The sequence below is a fragment of the Dermacentor variabilis genome, chromosome 4 (genome assembly GCF_050947875.1).
Source record: "Dermacentor variabilis isolate Ectoservices chromosome 4, ASM5094787v1, whole genome shotgun sequence".
In the NCBI taxonomy this organism is placed as follows: Eukaryota; Metazoa; Arthropoda; class Arachnida; order Ixodida; family Ixodidae; genus Dermacentor; species Dermacentor variabilis.
The window spans coordinates 99,811,957-99,831,671 of NC_134571.1; positions in this window are offsets into that span (position 1 = coordinate 99,811,957).

Sequence of the window (19,715 nt, forward strand, 5' to 3'; positions counted from 1 at the left end):
TTTACTTGCTCATCGCCAGCAACAGTTCTGGCTTACTTTTCCTACTACTCATTCTTTTACGTTTGTTCAATTAACGCATTGGTACACTGAGAAATGGAACGGCGAAACACGCCAGAGGTTGTAAGGAAGTGCTTTTCACTCAGTGGCCAAGTCGTCACCTCTTTTTAATATATTTTGTCTTAGCCTTACTGCAACTTCATTTTTTTTCCATTCCTCATCGCTGTACGTGGTATCCGTCCGCTGTCGTTTTATTCTTAACACGTTTTTGATTACTTTGCGATGCGTTTGTGTCTTACTCTTCTGCACTTTGTTTTCTAAATGTCATTTTTTTAACTTATTGCATTATACTTTCATTATTTGCTAGGTTGGTTATCAGGGAACGCTGAAAGAAGACTAAACATTTACGAATCCTAAATCAATCCTAGAAGAAGGAAATAATAATACGGCCTTGCTTTCTTTCGGTATCATTAAAACAAATATATATAGGTGGGGTCTGCACTGTCCAGTTCCTTACCAGTCCCCGTTAGTCGCGGTTATATCCTAGAATATAACCTGGCTTTGTTGGCATAGGCCACTCTCATTGAGCTCGCCATAATAATAGTCACGATCATCATCGGGGAGCTCAGGAAACTGGACTACCCTCTTTCGGTTCTTTTCTATCACTTCAGTGCTCGCTGAGGAAGACAGGGGGGGGGGGGGGGAGGGGGGGGGCTCGCCTAACAACAACTGTCTCGCGAGCTATTGCTACGATATTTCACTGGCCTATAGTTTGCGGGCATGGCCTGGTTCGGACTGCATAGAGCTAGCTATAGTATGAACAGACAGAACAAGGAAGCTCTCATTTTGTCGATGTCCAGCGGCCTAAAGGAGTCTAATATTGACTGAGCTAATGTCGAAGTCCTTTTTTTTTTCAATATTTGCTCCTGTAAATTCTTAAAAATTGCTGCGAGTTCCAACAATCAGTAAAATGTAATGATCAATATAGTCTCCGGTATTTTTACATCTTTTGCAGTTAAGTTTGTGTAATGTAAGAGATAAAACCTTGCCTTACGACCTAGCTTTTCCCCCCTCTTAGTAGACGTCATAGCCTTTGCAGATAAAGGCTGACGGAAAGACCGAACCGGCCTCGCCCCACTGCGAACTCCTCCTCCCAAGAGCGGATAATTCACTTATGCGGTATATATATGAGCCGTCAATCGATGAACTGCATGCTCTTAAACCTGACCATTGATATATATGATTATTCTTGCGCTTACGCGTGAGTCCTGATATTTTCGCTTCCTTGTAACGTTGAACAAACAATAAAAACTATGCGCCGCTGGCTGGAGTGTGACTGTTCTGTGTGTTCAATGACGCAGGTCGCGTACATAATGCGCATCGATTGCTGGCGCCTTTCTTTCTTTCTTTCTTTCTTTCTTTCTTTCTTTCTTTCTTTCTTTCTTTCTTTCTTTCTTTCTTTCTTTCTTTCTTTCATTCTAACTTTCATGTTTCACTTTATTCTTGTCACGGGGACGAGATCACGGCGATATCACGTTGCTGCACTTCGTGGCTGCTGAACTCGAAGCTTTCGCTGAGCTATGAGCGAGTGGAGCCGAGGGAGACGATTTGAGAACGAAACTTTCATAGACGAACCCTCTCGGACTTTGCTTACCACGGCGGCGGCGGCTACACCGCCGCCGCTGTCGATCGTCTCGGCGAATAGCTCACACACAGGACCGAACTCGTATACAACAAGTAGGCTCATCTCCAGCGCCGCCTGAGCTACCCGTAGAGATGTTCCACGGGTCGGCTGTGCTCTCTATATGGAATTATGCAGTGAAACAACGCACAGTATGCTTAAATATCTTCCGTGCAACATTACGTTTTCAAGAGCATAATTGGTTTATTAAAGCGAAGTTCCCTCTTTTTTTGTGCGCGGTTTTGCGCGCCTGCTTGGTCGGCTTCTTGTCCAATGAAGTGGGCCAGTCCTGAAGATCGTTCTAGGCTGATACCGGTGATGGCGTGACGAAAAGTTGGGCAGATCCCGGAGACTGTAATCCTCGGTTTCGTGGATCCCGTGGGTCGCGCGTTGCGAGTTTCCTCGTTTCGCTCACTTGCCGGGCGGGCACGCAATCACGTCGCGGCGAAATGTGTTGGAGAATGCAAACAGTTTTGCAGCCTTTAACTGATCGCTTCACGGAAGCTTCGCGTCACGTCGTTTCCAAAAGGCGAGTTGAATCTACTTAATTCTTTTTTTTTTTTTTGCTAGTCGGAACCGACAGTTAATTCGTGGAAAGAATGCGTTACCCGTTCTTTTTAATTGAAATGTAGGAGTTATGAGAAAAAGAAAGGAAACGAAAGTGGATAGAAAGACAACTTGCAGCATATGGGAGCTGAACCCACACCTTATGGGTTACGTGAGGAGCGGTCTTCCAAGTACCAATGAGCTACCGTGGTGGCCGTCCTCCCTTACACTGTCTTCGCGAGTATTTTCGTATGCGTACTATATATATATATATATATATATATATATATATGTGTGTGTGTGTGTGTGTGTGTGTGTGTGTGTGTGCGCGTAACCTTGGGAGTGTTAGCCAGCGCCAGCCATGGCCATAACGGTGGATGTGAAACGTCCTTTCAACCGCAGGCGTCACGTAGTACGTGGACGCAACGCTTCACGCTATAGGACTGCAAAAGCTGCTTGTGGAACGCGTGATGACATCACTTCGATAGCGACCTTTTTTCAGCGGTAGTCTCCGAAGCTTTTATTGATGAAGCAAAATGTGCTCATCTAACCGCATGACACATTGCTATGTTGAGCGATTCCATAGAACCGGGCTGCACAATAGTATTTGTCGCCTTTTCAATAGAAGCAACAATCGCCACAATAAAGAACCACAGCAGCGCTCACTTCATTAGAGGAAGTTTACATCACAGAACAAAAAGGTGGAACAACACTTCCCGTATGTTTACTTGCAGGATGTTTTTTTTTTATTGCTGCTACTTTTGTCACCATCCTTGTTCCTTTGACATTTGCATGTCGCTCTTTAATATCTTTCTTCACTTCAAAAAAGAAAAAGAGAGAGAAAATGTCGTATATTGTGCCCTCCTGATTAGACACAGTGCTGTTTTCTATTTGTGACATTCATTTATTCAGCTGATTGGTTGTGTTTGGATCGGACCGCTGGTACGATCTGTTGGGAACTCGGCGCTGACGCCCGTGGTTGTACCTGGGTCGCAAGCCCCAAGGGTAGCGTTGGCCTGGCGGCCTGGGGTACAACTGGAAGCATCCGAAGGTCCCGGCAAAGCATGAGTCGACTGGTAACAACGAAACAACTTGTTTATTTTAACATCGCAAAGAGTTGGCGGTCAGGTTTGACCGAAGTAGAGAGACGGGAGAGCACTTCACTCAACAGAAGAAATCGGAGCCCTCCTTTGGCGTCCGGGGGCAGCTGTTTTTATACTCTCGCAGTTGAGGGCAAGAAGGAACCCCTCAAAAGACGAGCACGTGAATGTACAATGGGCTAATGGTGACGCACACTGTCGTAGCGATGCCGTAGCACCATGTCGAGCACGATCTCGTAGCACCCTGTCGTGGCGCTGCCGGTCGGACACAATGACTGTAATGAGAGGATGGTCCCTGCTTTGGCATCGCCTGTTTCGGGCACAATGACTGGAACGAGATCCCTGCTTTGGCATCGCCTGTTTCGGGCACAATGACTGGAATGAGATCCCTGCTTTGGCATCGCCTGTTTCGGGCACAATGACTGGAATGCGAGGATGATCCCTAGGCGGTCGCATCGCCGCAGTCGCGCCTGGAAACACCTGGCGATGAGTGTTGCGGCGACGACGATCGGGCCAAAATGTCTGCCGCCCCGCCGCAGTCGCGCCGGCAAAACCACGTGTCGCAGGCGAAACGCAACAGACCGCCCCGCCGGGGGAAGGAGATCCCGATGGACAGGGGACTGCATCCGCTGTCCGGAGGGATGTCGCTCGATGATGCTCATAACCGAAGTCGGGCGTCCCTCGACGTTTCTTGAGCGCAGCGCACAGAGAAGGCCTCGTTCTCTTGTTCAGGTTCGCACGGGACACTGCAAAGTGACTTCGGGAGAGTTCACATTTTTGTTCTCGTTCCCGGCAAGCGTTAGAACTACGCTGAAACTCAACCGCTCAGTCAGCAAGCACGGCACAACCCTCACTAAGCCCTGCCAGGCTCTTTCCCCTTTTTATACCACTGCCTAGTTCCTTACAGTAGTCTAGCATCACTCAGAACGCGTCCACAAATTGAAAAATTGCACTAGAAAGCATATCATCACTTTGAAACACTAAACAAAAGCAATATGTTAAAAAAAAATCCTGCCTCAGGAAGAAAACATCAGTAACAAACAATTTTGAGGCTGATTCCTACGTTAGGGGCTTCGACTTAAGCCATCGGCGTTACCGTTGAGACTCCCCTTTTTGTAACGCACCTCAAAGGAATATTGTTGTAAAGCGAGGCTCCAGCGCAGGAGGCGGCCATTTTTGGGAGAGATGGTCTGCAGCCATTGGAGAGGGCAGTGATCCGTCTCAATGATAAACCTCGAGCCGGCTAGATAGCATGACAATTTCTGAACGGCCCACACGAGACATGCACACTCTTTCTCGGTGGCGCTATACGCCTGCTCACGACTGGTCAGCTTACGACTAGCATACAGGACGGGGTGTTCTACTTCTCCATTTTCCCGTTGGCACAGTACAACGCCCATGCCTCGCTCACTAGCATCGCACTGAACAATGAACCCTTTTGTATAGTCTGGCGATCGTAGCACAGGCTGGCTTGTTAGGGCACTCTTTAGGGCGCTAAAAGCTCTTTCCTTGGTCTCGTCCCAGACGACTGTTTGAGGCTCTGTCTTTCTTAGAGCATCCGTCAGGGGAGCCGCGATATCAGAGTACCTAGGGATGTACCTCTGATAGTAGCCGGCGACACCCAAGAACGACCGAATATCGGTCTTGGTGCGCGGTTGCGGAAAGTCTCGCACAGCGGCCACTTTTATTTCAGAGGGGCGGCGACGACCCTGACCAATCACGTGACCGAGGTAGACAACCTCGGCCTGTGCTAACTGGCACTTAGGAGCCTTGACTGTCAAGCCCGCTTCGCGCAGGCGGGTTAGCACTGCCCGCAAGTGTGTCATATGCTCAGACCAGGATGCGGAGAATATCGCTACGTCGTCTAGATACGGTAAAGCGAATTCTTGCTGTCCCCGCAACACTTTATCCATGAGACTTGAAAACAGTATGGCGCGTTCTTCAAACCAAAACTCAACACTTTAGGACGGAATGTTCCCATTGGTGAAATGAACGCCGCATACCTCCTAGCCTCTTCTGTAAGTGGAACCTGCCAATAACCCCTGACAAGATCTAGGGTGGAAATAAACTGAGCGCTACTAACTTTCTCAAGGCGCTCCTCGATGTTAGGGATCGGATAAATTTGATCCTTAGTGATGGAATTAAGCCTGCGGTAGTCGACGCAAGGACGAGGTTCCTTGCCCGGTACCTCAACTAAAATCAAAGGGGAGGTATAATCACTCTCACCTGCCTCAATAACACCGAGCTGTAGCATTTTCTTTACCTCAGCCTCCATAATATCGCTCTGGCGGGGTGACACCCGATACGCCTTGGATCGTACTGGCTCTGTGGAGGTAAGTTCTATATCATGAGTAAGTACAGAAGTCCTACCAGGCCTCTCAGAGAACAGACCTTGAAACTCTTGTAATAGCTGGTGTAGTTCGGTTTTCTGCTCGGGCGACAGCGGTGCTTTACTGATAAGGTCACTAATGACTTGACCGGTGTCTTCCCTGTTCGTCACTGAGCCTAGTCCTGGAAGCTCGACCGGAAGCTCTTCAGGAACGTTTACCATCATGCACACCACTGCTTCCCTTTGTCTATAAGGTTTGAGCAGATTACAGTGGTAAACTTGCTGTGCTTTCCGCTTTCCTGGCAGACTTACCACGTAGTTAACGTCCGACAGTTTCTGAACAATTCGTGCTGGGCCCTCCCACTGCACGTCTAGTTTGTTGTTTAGCGATGTGCGCAATATCATGACCTCATCGCCAACCTCAAAACGACGGGCCCTGGCTGTCCGATCATAATAAACCTTGGCCCTCTGCTGGGCCTTTGTCATTGCTTCACCTGACAACTCCTGTGCCCTTCTTAAGCGTTCGAGGAGCTTAAGCACGTACTCCACCACGACTGGGTCGTCGCCCCTACCTTCCCATGATTCTCGAAGCATGCGAAGCGGAGATCGAAGCGAGCGACCGTACACCAGTTCAGCTGGCGAAAACCCCGTAGCCGCATGCGGCGCGGTCCTTAAAGCAAACATCACCCCAGGCAGACACAGCTCCCAGTCAGTTCGATGTTCAAAACACAACGCTCTCAACACGCGCTTCATGACGGAGTGGAGCTTCTCAACGGAATTCGACTGTGGGTGGTACACTGAGCTGTGTAACAGCTTTACCCCACACCTTTCGAGAAAAGTTGTCGTCAAAGCGCTAGTAAACACTGTGCCCTGATCTGATTGGATTTCCGCAGGAAAACCAACTCGCGCAAATATGGACAGTAGTGCATTGACTATCTCAACTGAGCTGAGTTCTTTAAGCGGCACTGCTTCAGGGAACTTTGTCGCTGGGCAGATCACAGTCAAAATGTGTCTGTACCCCGTGGCTGTTACCGGCAGAGGTCCCACAGTATCAATAACGAGCCGTCTAAAAGGCTCCGTAATGATAGGTACCAATTTCAACGGCGCCCTCGATTTGTCCCCTGGTTTGCCCACCCGCTGACAAGTGTCACATGTCCTCACGAAATGGTCTGCGTCCCGAAAACACCCTGGCCAATAGTACTCTTGCAAGAGACGGTCCTTAGTTTTCTTAACTCCTAGGTGTCCGGACCACGAACCCCCGTGTGACAAGCGCAACAGATCCTGACGATAGCATTGAGGCACGACCAGCTGATCGAACTCCACTCCTCTGCGGTCTAGATACTTCCGGTACAGGACTCCACCCCTTTCCACAAAACGCGCAGTTTTCCTGGCGATACCTTCTTTGACATTGCAGCGCACGTTTTCCAGGCTGCCATCCTTTTTTTGCTCGGCTATCAAAGCCGACCGGCTGACTTTTAGCAACCTATCAAGTCCGTCTGACGTAGGCGCGATGAGCAAATCAGTAGATAGCTCTTCTAACTTTCCCGCATCGGGATTTTCCTCTCCAGTATCTGGCGCCTTTACCGTTACAGACTCAAGTTTATTCAGTTCGGGCGTGCTCTGAATATCGGCTTGCTGCGCCTCTGACCCTTTTTCATTGTTCGATAACGTCGGCCCCGCAACTACCGCCTTTGCAGCGAGCTCCCGAACCTTCGATCTGGTTAAGGCCTGGACACTAGCTTCACCAAACAAAAGCCCCTTCTCGCGCAGGAGGTGATCGGACCTGTTTGAAAATAGGTACGGGTACTGGGGTGGCAGCATAGATGACACTGCCGCCTCCGTCTCAAGCGCTCCGAAAGGTCCTTCAATAAGCACCTTTGCTACTGGCAGACACACGCTATGAGCTTCCACGGCTTGCTTGATCCATGCGCACTCGCCCGTGAACATATGGGGTTCTACGTAAGACGGGTGAACTACATCCATCGTCGCTGCGGAATCGCGAAGCACTCGGCACTCTTTCCCGTTCACGAGGAGGTCTCGCATGTAAGGCTCGAGAAGCTTCATGTTCTCGTCAGTGCTGCCTATTGAAAAAAACACAACTTTTGGTGTTGTTTCCGGACACTGCGCCGAAAAGTGACCCGGCTTCTGGCACGTATAACAAACGCCCGCTCGCCTCATCTCGAACCACTTTCTGCGTTCGGCTTCGGCTGCCGCCGTCTCCTTAGGTTCGGTCGCACTGCTTCCACTCGCATCCGCACTACGCGTGTTCCCCTTTGCTCTCATGGGTGTGAACTTCGGCCTCTCAAACTTCGAGCCAAATTCACCCTTTTGACCGTCCTTAGCTCCGCGAGCTCGACGCGTCACAAACTCCTCGGCTAGCTCAGCGGCTCTAGCCACCGTACTCACGTCTAGCCTATCCAAGACCCAGTATCGCACGTTCTCCGGTAACCGACTATAAAACTGTTCTAGCCCGAAACACTGCAGAACTTTATCGTGGTCACCAAACGCTTTCTCTTCTTTGAGCCACTCCTGCATGTTCGACATAAGCCTATACGCAAACTCTGTATATGACTCACTTCTGCCTTTCTCATTTTCCCGAAACTTCCGACGGAACGCCTCCGCAGACAGCCGGTACTTTTTTAGCAGACTCGATTTTACTTTTTCGAAATCCTCTGCTTCCTCTCTATCCAAGCGAGCGACTACGTCGGCCGCCTCGCCGGGTAACAAAGTGAGCAAGCGTTGTGGCCACGTTTCCCGAGAGAACCCCTGCTTCTCGCACGTTCGCTCAAAGTTAACCAGGAACAAACCAATGTCCTCTCCAAGCTTAAACGGCCGCATCAGGTCCGTCATTTTGAACAATACGCGTTCTCCTGCACCGTGTGCCTGACTTCCATTACGAGCGCGTTCCATCTCTACCTCAAGACGCTTCATTTCCAAAGCGTGTTGACGGTCACGCTCTTGTTGCTCTCGCTCTTTCTGTTCTTTACGTTCACGCTCTTCTTTTTCTTTCTGTTCTTTACGTTCACGCTCTTCTTTTTCTTTCTGTTCTTTAAGTTCGCGCTCCTGTCTTTTTGCAGTCTCTCTCTCTTCAATGGTCTCAAGGCATTCCGACAGCTCGTCATCCTCAGCCTCTAACTCAAGAATAGCCTTTATCAGTTCCGGTTTTCTTAGTTTGTCTGAGACATCCAGACCCAACTCTCTTGCAAGCTCCAACAATTTCGGTTTGCGCAACGACTTCAAATCCATGGCTGCTCTGAATGCTGCTTTCTCTACTGCCTATTATTGTCTTGCCGCAACTAACCCGGCAGCAACGACAACCACAATTACCAGCTCTGTTTCTAACACTAACAAAAGCCTGGCAAAGCTCAGAAGAAGAAAGTCCCGCACTCACCAAACCTCGCAGGCAGGAATTCCGCGCAGTCGTTCCGCTGCAGGCAACCAGTCATCACACAGGGCTCGTTGCACTGCTCCCGGATCGTCGTTGAGCTGCTCAGCATACCGTCAACTGCATCTCTTCGCTGCTGGCCTCCGTTGTCGTGATCTCACCGCTGGCAACCAGATGTTTGGGATCCGCACCGCTGGTACGATCTGTTGGGAACTCGGCGCTGACGCCCGTGGTTGTACCTGGGTCGCAAGCCCCAAGGGTAGCGTTGGCCTGGCGGCCTGGGGTACAACTGGAAGCATCCGAAGGTCCCGGCAAAGCATGAGTCGACTGGTAACAACGAAACAACTTGTTTATTTTAACATCGCAAAGAGTTGGCGGTCAGGTTTGACCGAAGTAGAGAGACGGGAGAGCACTTCACTCAACAGAAGAAATCGGAGCCCTCCTTTGGCGTCCGGGGGCAGCTGTTTTTATACTCTCGCAGTTGAGGGCAAGAAGGAACCCCTCAAAAGACGAGCACGTGAATGTACAATGGGCTAATGGTGACGCACACTGTCGTAGCGATGCCGTAGCACCATGTCGAGCACGATCTCGTAGCACCCTGTCGTGGCGCTGCCGGTCGGACACAATGACTGTAATGAGAGGATGGTCCCTGCTTTGGCATCGCCTGTTTCGGGCACAATGACTGGAACGAGATCCCTGCTTTGGCATCGCCTGTTTCGGGCACAATGACTGGAATGAGATCCCTGCTTTGGCATCGCCTGTTTCGGGCACAATGACTGGAATGCGAGGATGATCCCTAGGCGGTCGCATCGCCGCAGTCGCGCCTGGAAACACCTGGCGATGAGTGTTGCGGCGACGACGATCGGGCCAAAATGTCTGCCGCCCCGCCGCAGTCGCGCCGGCAAAACCACGTGTCGCAGGCGAAACGCAACAGTTGTCTTTGTTTCACGCTAACATCACATCACCATTACTATTTCAGTTCCAAGAGAAACAATTAAATCCAGTAATTCTGTCTTCTAAGCTCTCATTTTCGCTCTTAATCTTCTTAGTCTGCTGAGCTCAACAGCGTTAAACGAGACTCATTCTCTCGAAAATGTGATATACAGACTGTCCGCAGCGTCTACACAGCTCCCTAGAAGCAATTTTTAGTAACACTCAGCCAGGAGTGTAACGCTGATATGGTTACGGAGCAGCGTCATGTGCGGCATTTCAGAGGCAGACTATATATTAGTCGCAGCTCTCTGTCTACTACATGCAGTAGCAGTAAAAAGACCATTTCTTTGCGAGTACGTTACAGAACAACGCCTCCCACGCGAGGATATTCATGAGTTTTATTTTCCTTCCCACTGCTGACATGAAGATGCATTGCGCCAGGAGCGAACACAGGAAATGGACTCTCTACCATTTGCTCCTCCCTGCTTTTTCGCAATTGTGGAGTGCCGCCAATGGGAGCGTGCCTTAATTGGGTGATGGAGAGTCCTTTATCTTCTCACCTACAACAACACAGACGAGAAAAAGAGGTAGTACAGGTAAGTGTGCCGGAACGGAGCCGTGTGGAAGCACGAACAGCTGAGAACGAAGAAATGGGAGCTCACATTGCTGAAATATTGCGCGAGAATTAACGCTAGCGCCGGGACCCCCCGCGGCGGCCTTGCGATATTGCGGCGACGGGGGAGGCCGAGACGTTAATTAGAACGAATCTTGGCTCACCACGCCGAGAATTCTCTTGCGCAAACTCCAGTTTTTCGGCCACTGACACCGCTGGCTGCGAAAGTTGTGGTTGGAGAAGGTTGAGGGGAGGTGTGCAGACACTTGGGAATAGCCAAAGAAAAATGGAGTCAGCGTAATGGTTGCTGAGATCAAAGGAGAAGGTTTGCAGCCTATTGAGCGTAGCGCGAAGCTGAAAAGGAAACCGAAGCGGATTTCTCTGAAATCAAGCTGCGCAATTGAAGAAAGTTGAAGGTTTCTTTCTGAACAACTTTACTATACGGATATTCCTCATAGTTTCCTGCTACCTTTATGTCCAATACAAACTTTTTATTTCATGAATGAACCTCCACCTAGCGCATTTCTGCAGGACTCATATTGGTAATGATTACCAGGATGCTCTTGTTGGGCCAAAGTGCTTCTGCGCCTTTTTCGCGATGATGGCAGGATTGCGTACCGATGTAGCAGCTCACGAATTATTACGTGAACTGACCATATGAACCTTTTCTTAACTGCTATTTATGTGTCGCTTTCCCTCTCTTCCTTGGTGAGCGTCTTTTCTTCATTTTTACCGCGACAGCCACCGCAAGTTGAAATCTCCCTGCGGTATCGTGCAACGTGGACGCGCTAAACACTACGCTATTGCGTAGTTTCTGCACTCGGTAGTCAGGGTGTTTGGGCTCCACACACAGACTCTGTGAATGGTGGAGTCTGTGCACGTATTTCGGAGGCCACAGCAGGCAAAACATTAGCGATATACTTTATAATAAAACGTTTATGGGGTTATTTTTGAAGGACAAGAGCGGCGCAAGCATTGAGTGTGACATTTAACGTCTCATCGACGCGAATATGCCCTTATATCTTGAGACACCCAGTACAGAAAACGACGTGGCCCTCGAAACAACTACGTGAAAGCCGCTGTGCTTAGTGCCCACTTTGTAACTTCTCGTGTAACGGGTCACGCGTTCTTTTTATTGCGATATATGGACACTCCAGGCGCATTTCTGCTGTGGTTTTCGCCGTGATGTTCCCTATGAAGTCCAAGGGCAATAACATCGTTGTCGCAGCGTATGCTTTATGCACTAGTGGAAGCGTGCGAGAGTGAGCCGACGATGGCAGCTCAATCTCGCGCACGCAAGGGTTGAAAGCAGGGAGTAAGCGCGCCGTTATCCGTCTCGCGCAAGGCACCGGGAAAAGGGGAAGGAGGGAAGGGAGCGTTGTACTCCGGCTGCTGCTGCGTATGGTGCGGCTACGCGCGACCGCGCGGGCCCTATCTTGAAAGCAACCTGCGATGGGACAGAGTGCACCGAGTGCTACTACCTTCGTGTGCGCTGGGTCTGCAGTGACCCAAGTAGGCATCAAATAGACCCATTGAAGAGCGGCACATACCCAGTGGGACGCACCCAGTCACCCAAGTTGACGTCAGAGTTTCAGGCAGATACCCAGTGTCATATGCATAGTGACCTAAGTTGGTCCTACGTTTAGTTTGGAACCGGCTTGTGGTGGCGGTTGTCCCTCAGCATAGCAGGCCATTGCTCTACTCACCAGACTATGGACTACTCAGTGACACAAGTTGGCGGGAAAATGGTTAGACATATAAATAGGTAGATATATAGATACCGTGAATCACCTTAATACTGCTCAGCCCGGCTCACTAAGCTCAGACTGACCAAATTTCTAGTTAACTGTATACTCCCCCCCCCCCCCCCCCCCCCACTCGAACTCGGACTCACCAAAATTCTATTCAGCTGGCCTCACTCAAGCTCAGACTCGGACTCATCCGAGTCTGAGTGAGTCGACTCATGAGTGAGTTTTTAGACCTATGACAGCGCATTGATGCAGGGCTGTAAGCTTTCTCCTTGTGTTAGGCCGTTTTGCTCTTTCTCGCCATACAATAGGGAGGTCGCCTGATAAAGACGGTGTGACGATGGATCGAGCTTTTTTAACAGCTGTCGCAGCAGACGAATAGCTGCACAAAATTGTGAGCGTTGCGTTACCTTTCGTCATTGTTTCCCGCTGTTCCTTGTGTTGAATAGAAATGAGCTGGGATAACATCCTGCACCATTGTGTTAGAAATATTCGGCTTAAAGTCTGTCGACTGTTTGCATAGAATCCGTTTGGTTACCCTATAGACGCAGCAGTAAAGCAGAACTTGAAAATATCAGAGTACCGCAACATTAAAACTTAAAATGTACATTCGACAAATTTTTATTTTATGTCTGATGAACTAGGACGACTCCAGCAAATGCCTTCAGAAGCACTGAAGGAAAACAACGGTATAATTGTCCTCTGTTGACATGGGGCCAGGGGAACGTGGTGCGTAGGTCTTGTGAAACTGGTCGATGTGTGAAAGAAGCGCGTAGATGGCCGACAATATATGTAGTTTGAGCGTGATGTAGCAAAAAATAGGCTTTCTGTGTGTGCCATACAAGCAAAGTAGCCTGCCATAACTGTAGAAAAACTTCAGCGCTTACAATGGCGAACAGGCGGAGCATGAAATTGCAATCGTGGCGTGCCGTTCCTTAGGACGGCGAAGCGCTGATTTACTGGGCGTAATGGTGCATGGTCTAACAAGGCTTGCGCAGGAAAGGAAGAGTGTACAGGATGGGAACGCCGCGACGCATTGTTGCAATACGAAATTAACACGAATAAATCTTGGCTATATGATAGATAAGGCTAAATTAGATTACATCATGATATGCTTCCGCTCTTAGCATCTTGATGGTGCGAACTGTATGGATAAAAACAATGCAGTCGACAAAGCAGCAGATGAAACGTAGTCCCAGAATACAGTCAACGCGGACATCATGCAGTAGGCGAATGTGTGGTGCACTGCTTCGCCAAACTTATAGCTCGCTGAACTTGATGATGTAACGGAGCTGGCAAAATTAGTCCCAGTATCTGTCCCATTAGCTTTGTCCCAGTAGCATTAGGCCACACTTGTGTTTATTTTTTTATTTTCTTGGTGCGGCTTCAGACGTTATTGAAAACGCAAACTGCAGACTATGTAAAAATTTGGAGGATGCTTAAGCTTCGCCTTTAATAGTGGAACGCGATAGCATACAAAGATCCCTGACGGCTTTTCAAGCTTCTCGGAAACTCGAGCCTAATATTACCGCAACGTTTACTGGAAAATGCTGGCGGCGAACGCTATGTGCAAGAAGGGAAGCTTTCTGGTAGAAACGCTGCGTTTTGCGTGGGTTGATCTCCTGTTATTGTTTCGCACTTTAATATTTCAGTTTGAGAAGAGCTAAGGTAAAGGATATGCGCGGTGGGTGTTTATTTTCATTGCATTTGTTTGTGGTCTGCAGTTCTCAAAATTCGGAGGAATAACTTTGTAAACAATGAAAGACAAGGTCTGAGCAACTTTGGTAGTAGAAGAGTGGTTGGGTATGCGTGGTTCGAATTTGGTTCGAAATACATTTTGTCAAAGCGGTGTCCGACACTATACGCCGGACGCCGAAGGCAGATTTTCTGCGACACGGACCTTTAACGCTCTCGCGTTAAAACATCGCAATAAATAATGGAGGACACATATGTCCAAGCCCTCTGTATACATAAGTGCTCGGTTTGTTATCGACTGGGACACTTGGACACTGTCTCGTCTCTTCGCCTTTGGCTATCAACATTATTTATTAGCCACTTAAGTATCACTCTTACGCGCGTACACGCGCGCACACACGCACACGCACACACACACACACACACACAGACACATGCACACACGCACGCACACACGCACGCACGCACACACGCACACACACGCACACACGCACGCACGCACACACACGCACACACACGCACACACACACACGCACACACGCACGCACACACGCACGCACACACGCACACACGCACACACGCACGCACACACACACACACACACACACACACACACACACACACACACACACACACACACACACACACACACACACACACACACACACACACACACACACACACACACACACACACACACACACACACACACACACACACACACACACACACACACACACACACACACACACACACACACACACACACACACACACACACACACACACACACACACACACACACACACACACACACACACACACACACACACACACACACACACACACACACACACACACACACACACACACACACACAATGGTGTCTTACATGCTTAGGTGTCTCTTAATCTCTTGGTGTTCTTTAGGTTTAACTTTAGGCGTAGGAAACACGCTAACCGAACTCGGGGGCAGCTGTTCTACATTATTTAGCCTGTTAAATATCATGCCACCTTCTGGTGTGTGACGTGATCAGTGACGTCATTACTTTCGCTTTCTACTTTCGGGTTTCCAGGATTTGCCCCAAAGTCGTGCTCACGTGGAGGGTCTATAATGTCTACAATTCTGTGCTTTGGCGTGCGGTAACGAGTGATTTCTAATTAATTCTAATTATTCCAGACACTTCAGTAACTCAACTTGTAGCTAACATTATGCTCTGATATAGCTATAATGAAAGCCGTGAATATTGTACTGTACTATTTTTCTTATTTCTTTCTGATTTATTTTGAATTTCCTCCGCGGTCGTCTCATGAGGTGAATCGGAAGTGCTGCGCAAGAAACAAGAGTGTCGCTCGATGCTCGTGTTAAAGAAATTGCCAGTCTATTACATGATAGGGATATAGTCAGCTACTGCGCACATCGAGAGAAATGTGACGGGGGGAGGTTTTGCCGCCGTCTACACTTCCGACATTTGTCACTGTGGTTCTAGCCCGTAGCTACAGCCAGGACACTTCGTTAGTATCGACTTGCGGGAATCCTCATAAAAACAGCGTTCCACAGCGGCAGCTTCCAGGTTCAATTCCTTTTTAACGCGATAACGTTAAGGCCCCGTGTCGCAGAAAATCCGATGTCGGACGTCGTTTTGGCAAAAAGATTTTCCAACCACCTATGCCCAGGCCCTACATTTGGCGCAAGGAAGCTACTGAACTAATTGAATTTCTCAAGGTAAAGAACGCTGGAAAATTTTAAAATATGAATTGCAAACATCCTCAGACATGATAACGTGGGTCTGTTATTTGGCTGTACGGGAAAACATAATTCTATTACGTGAAAACTCAAAGAAACCCATTTTCCAGCGTTTCTACCATTCATAGAACGGCCGCGGCGTCCGCCATTTGCGGGCGCCGGCGCCAGAGTATGTGAGGGGCCACGGAGCGGCGCGCTGGGTTTCTTGCAATACCTCCAGATGGCGCTCGCCTCGGGCGCATCGCGGCCCACGCAAGAGGCCGCGTTTCTACGACAAAGCCCACCTTCGTGCATAGCGTTCGCGGCCAGCGTTTCCCGGTTAACATTACGGTTACATACGCTCCAGTTGCCGGGAAGCGTGAGAAGCAGTCAGGGATATTTGAATGCTTTCGCATTCCACTCTTAAAGGTGAAGCTTAAGCGTCCTCCATCCTTTCTTTTTTGTGAAAAGAGTCGTTCATTGTATAAAACCCGATGTTGCGATTTCTCTAAGACGTACCAAAATCGTGTTATCTCTACCTGTTCATGGTCGGCGCTATCACTGAAAGCGGCAACGCCGTCGCTCTCTGCGTTCTCAGTTTTCATTGTATCTTCCGGCCGGCGAGTGGGTCGCATTGAGAGTTTGAGCGCCATTCTCAGGACATCGTCAGATGCCGCCATATTGTCGAATTTCGTAGTGTCGGAATTTTGAGCCAATCATAGAGACCGTAGCAGCCCTCTGGGCCAATCAGAGCTGACAAGATGGCGAATTCAATAATGTGGCAGAATATGTCAATGTCCAGACTATCAGCCCTTGTTCTTAATTGTCATAGTTATCTTCCGAGCCATCCTGCAGCCTTAATTGCTTGGCCAAACGTAACATATGGATCGCGGAGTACATGCGGTACATGCCCAGAAGTGTATAACACTTCCGTATGACGTCGGCTTTTTTACTACCGGAGGACTGTGGCAGTTTCATTTTATCAACATGCTCTTACTGATTTCGCGATAGACATCCATAGAATAAAGCAAAATGTAATCGATTTGCTATATTTGCCGCATATCAGTAAAGACGCACAACGTTAGTCTATTATCACGCAAGTATGTGTATAACTAAATATCGGTTTCTGTTAGTACTTTTCAGTTTTTTGCATATTGTTTTCTTTTGTAATTTTTTTTCATTTGCTTCGTTCGCTGCGACAGCAGGGGGCGTTTTCGTCACCGCCTAAGCGGTAACGAAAAATTCTAGCCACTTTGCCGGCTCGTCCTTCCGTGTCAACGGCCGCTGTAATCAACGCATCTAGCGAAGCTACTGCAGACATTGGCGCTATTATTCCCATATTGTCCCATTTTCCACTCTTGTGGTTGTGTGCTCAACCGATTTTCAGAGCTGTTGTTCGCACCTATAGCGTCGGCCGCAGCCCATGCAGCACTGCGACGACAATTCGAAAAGAGCTCTTCGGTTCACTGACAAGGAAAACGGCACACGGATGTTCTGCTTCCCAGAGTACGAGGTAAGCGAGTCAGTTTTTGCAGTTGCTGCGAAGTTAATTGGCGCTAAATTTTGTCTAGCTAACCGGCGAACTGAATGCACGCTGTAAGCTGTTTCTTGTGCTTATGATCTAATTTACCGATGATTAAAAGAATACGTAACGGTGCTTCGACGCATTCACAGGAACTGCCTGCTCGCTTCATATTCTAATCTGAAATATTAAAGAAAATTGCCTACTCATTTGATTGCATGCTGTCTATGCTTTGGACATCATTTAGTTCATCATGATTCAGCGTAAACGCCGGGTAAACTCCTGACCGTAAGCATAGCGCAAGCCGACTGGCTGTGACAACGTAGAAGGGGGTGCCTTCTTGCGCGTTGACCGGGTGTGCATGTTTGTCTTGATATGAGCATACCACAGCTCCAGCCTTGCTTATGTGCGCGTGAGATGGGTCTTCCTTTGAGGGTTTTTACAGTGCCGCAACAAGAGAAGCAAAAGTTTATACAGAAGGCGCAGCGTTATCTATTTTAAGTCGTTATCTTATTTAACCGATAAATCTTTTTCATTACGTGAAATCGAGCTAACAGTGTCGCGACGGCGGGAGGCCTAATTGTGCAGGGATGTATTAGAGGAGCGAAACTGTACCCTTGATGCGCCCTTCACTTGCTCGAAGAAAAAAAATGTTCGGCTACATATACTTGCGTGATATAGAAAAAGTACCTTGCCATGAAGTGCAATTGATAACGGTATGTGAAGGTTACTCTAACTTTTATTGAATGCCCCGTGAATGAATGAATGAATGAACGAACAATATGTATGCCAATATACAGCGCCGACTTAGGCGTAGCCGCGGTGGATGACGCCCATCTGCCTCGTGATAGCCAGCAGGCTGCGCAGTTCGCTTTTCGTTCGTGGGTCACTGCCAGTTACTGCCGTCCACTGTTCGTAAAGCTAGCAAAAGAAATAAAAACATTAAATAAAAATAAAAACATCCATCTGGTTATCTGAAACAAAAGGACAGAAATCCGAGCACCTGGCCATGCCGCTTCGCAAACATAGCGTCGAATTCTCAGAATACCATCGCACATCGCATGTAGCTGAAAATGAAAGCGGCAAAAAAAAAAAAAAATGCGCGCAATAGCTGTGCTACTGTAGGTTCTCGTCAGCCGAGATAAGCATAACCCGTGAGGCAAGTGCGCATTGAAGCCGAGAAGTGCGACGTCTTCCTTTCTCTCATCAATGGAACCACTGTTAAGGCGACGTCCTTGATTTTTCTTTGTTTTGCTTGTGACACGAAGGCCTCTGCCATGTAGCAGAAGGAAAATCGCTGCTCGTTGTGTTTCCGTGAACATAGGTTTTCTAAGCAATTTCAGTAGCTCCGTATATAATGCATCACTTCAGAATGATCTAGACTGGCATTAATAAAATTTATTGAAGTATACCATTTTAAATTGCCATCGTCACACAATCGTCGTGTTATCACCCTAATCGGCATCATGGGTGGCGGGCGCCCAAACACCAGTCATTAGGACTATTCTTCTAGAACGCCATTCAATTAAGATATTTTCGTAGTAAATGTTTGTGAATAGTGGCCCTGGCGCAGAAAGTTGAGAGGTCAGGTGGGCGTCTGTCTTTCTTTTCTGAGCCTCTCCTGGCAAGTCAAGACCCAAGCTCTAGCTTAACATATTCTGTTAAGTATCCCGTTACCGAAAGCCCAACGTGTCTTGATCCCATGCTGCGCGCGATTCCCATCGTTTGTCTTTCGCGGCTTTTCCTGTGCTCATCCGCGCTATGATTCACGCAATCAGGTAATTGGAGATGGAACTGGAGAGAGCGAGAGATAACTGAAAGACAGAGACGTTAAACATTCAAGAGTCTGATTGGCTACCCTACGCTGGGGGAAGAAAGAAGGGGAATAGAAAGAAGGGAGAGGGAGGGGGGTAGAGAGGCGTGCACGGACAGCACTGCAGATTCAAAGGCGGTCTCACAAGCCAGACGTTCTCAGAAAGCACAAAAGTGCATTCACTGGCTTCTGAGCCGATGATCGATGGGTACGGTGTTGTAGTACTCTATGTTTACTCAGATAATGATAATCTAGTTCCCTGAATGTGTTAGACATAGATTGTCTTTGTTCTTCAAATTGAGGGCAGTGGCACAAGAGGTAGTCACTGTTCTCCTTGTAGCCTCATACATCACATGCAGGACTAACAGAGCACTGGAAGGTCTCATTGTACAAGGGGCAAAAAACATGTCCTGAAGCACTGCCTAATCTAGCCCTTGGCTAGCGGATGCAGACGCTCTAACAAAAATTTTGTCTGCCATAAGAAATATAGTAAATCACACGGATAAATTGCCTGATCCTTGAGAAAGAAATTAACGAAAGAGAAGGCTTAAGTACGAAACGCAGAATGATGAGAGCTATATAGGCTCATGAATAAGCAAAAGGCCAGTGCAAATGCCAAATTACAAGCA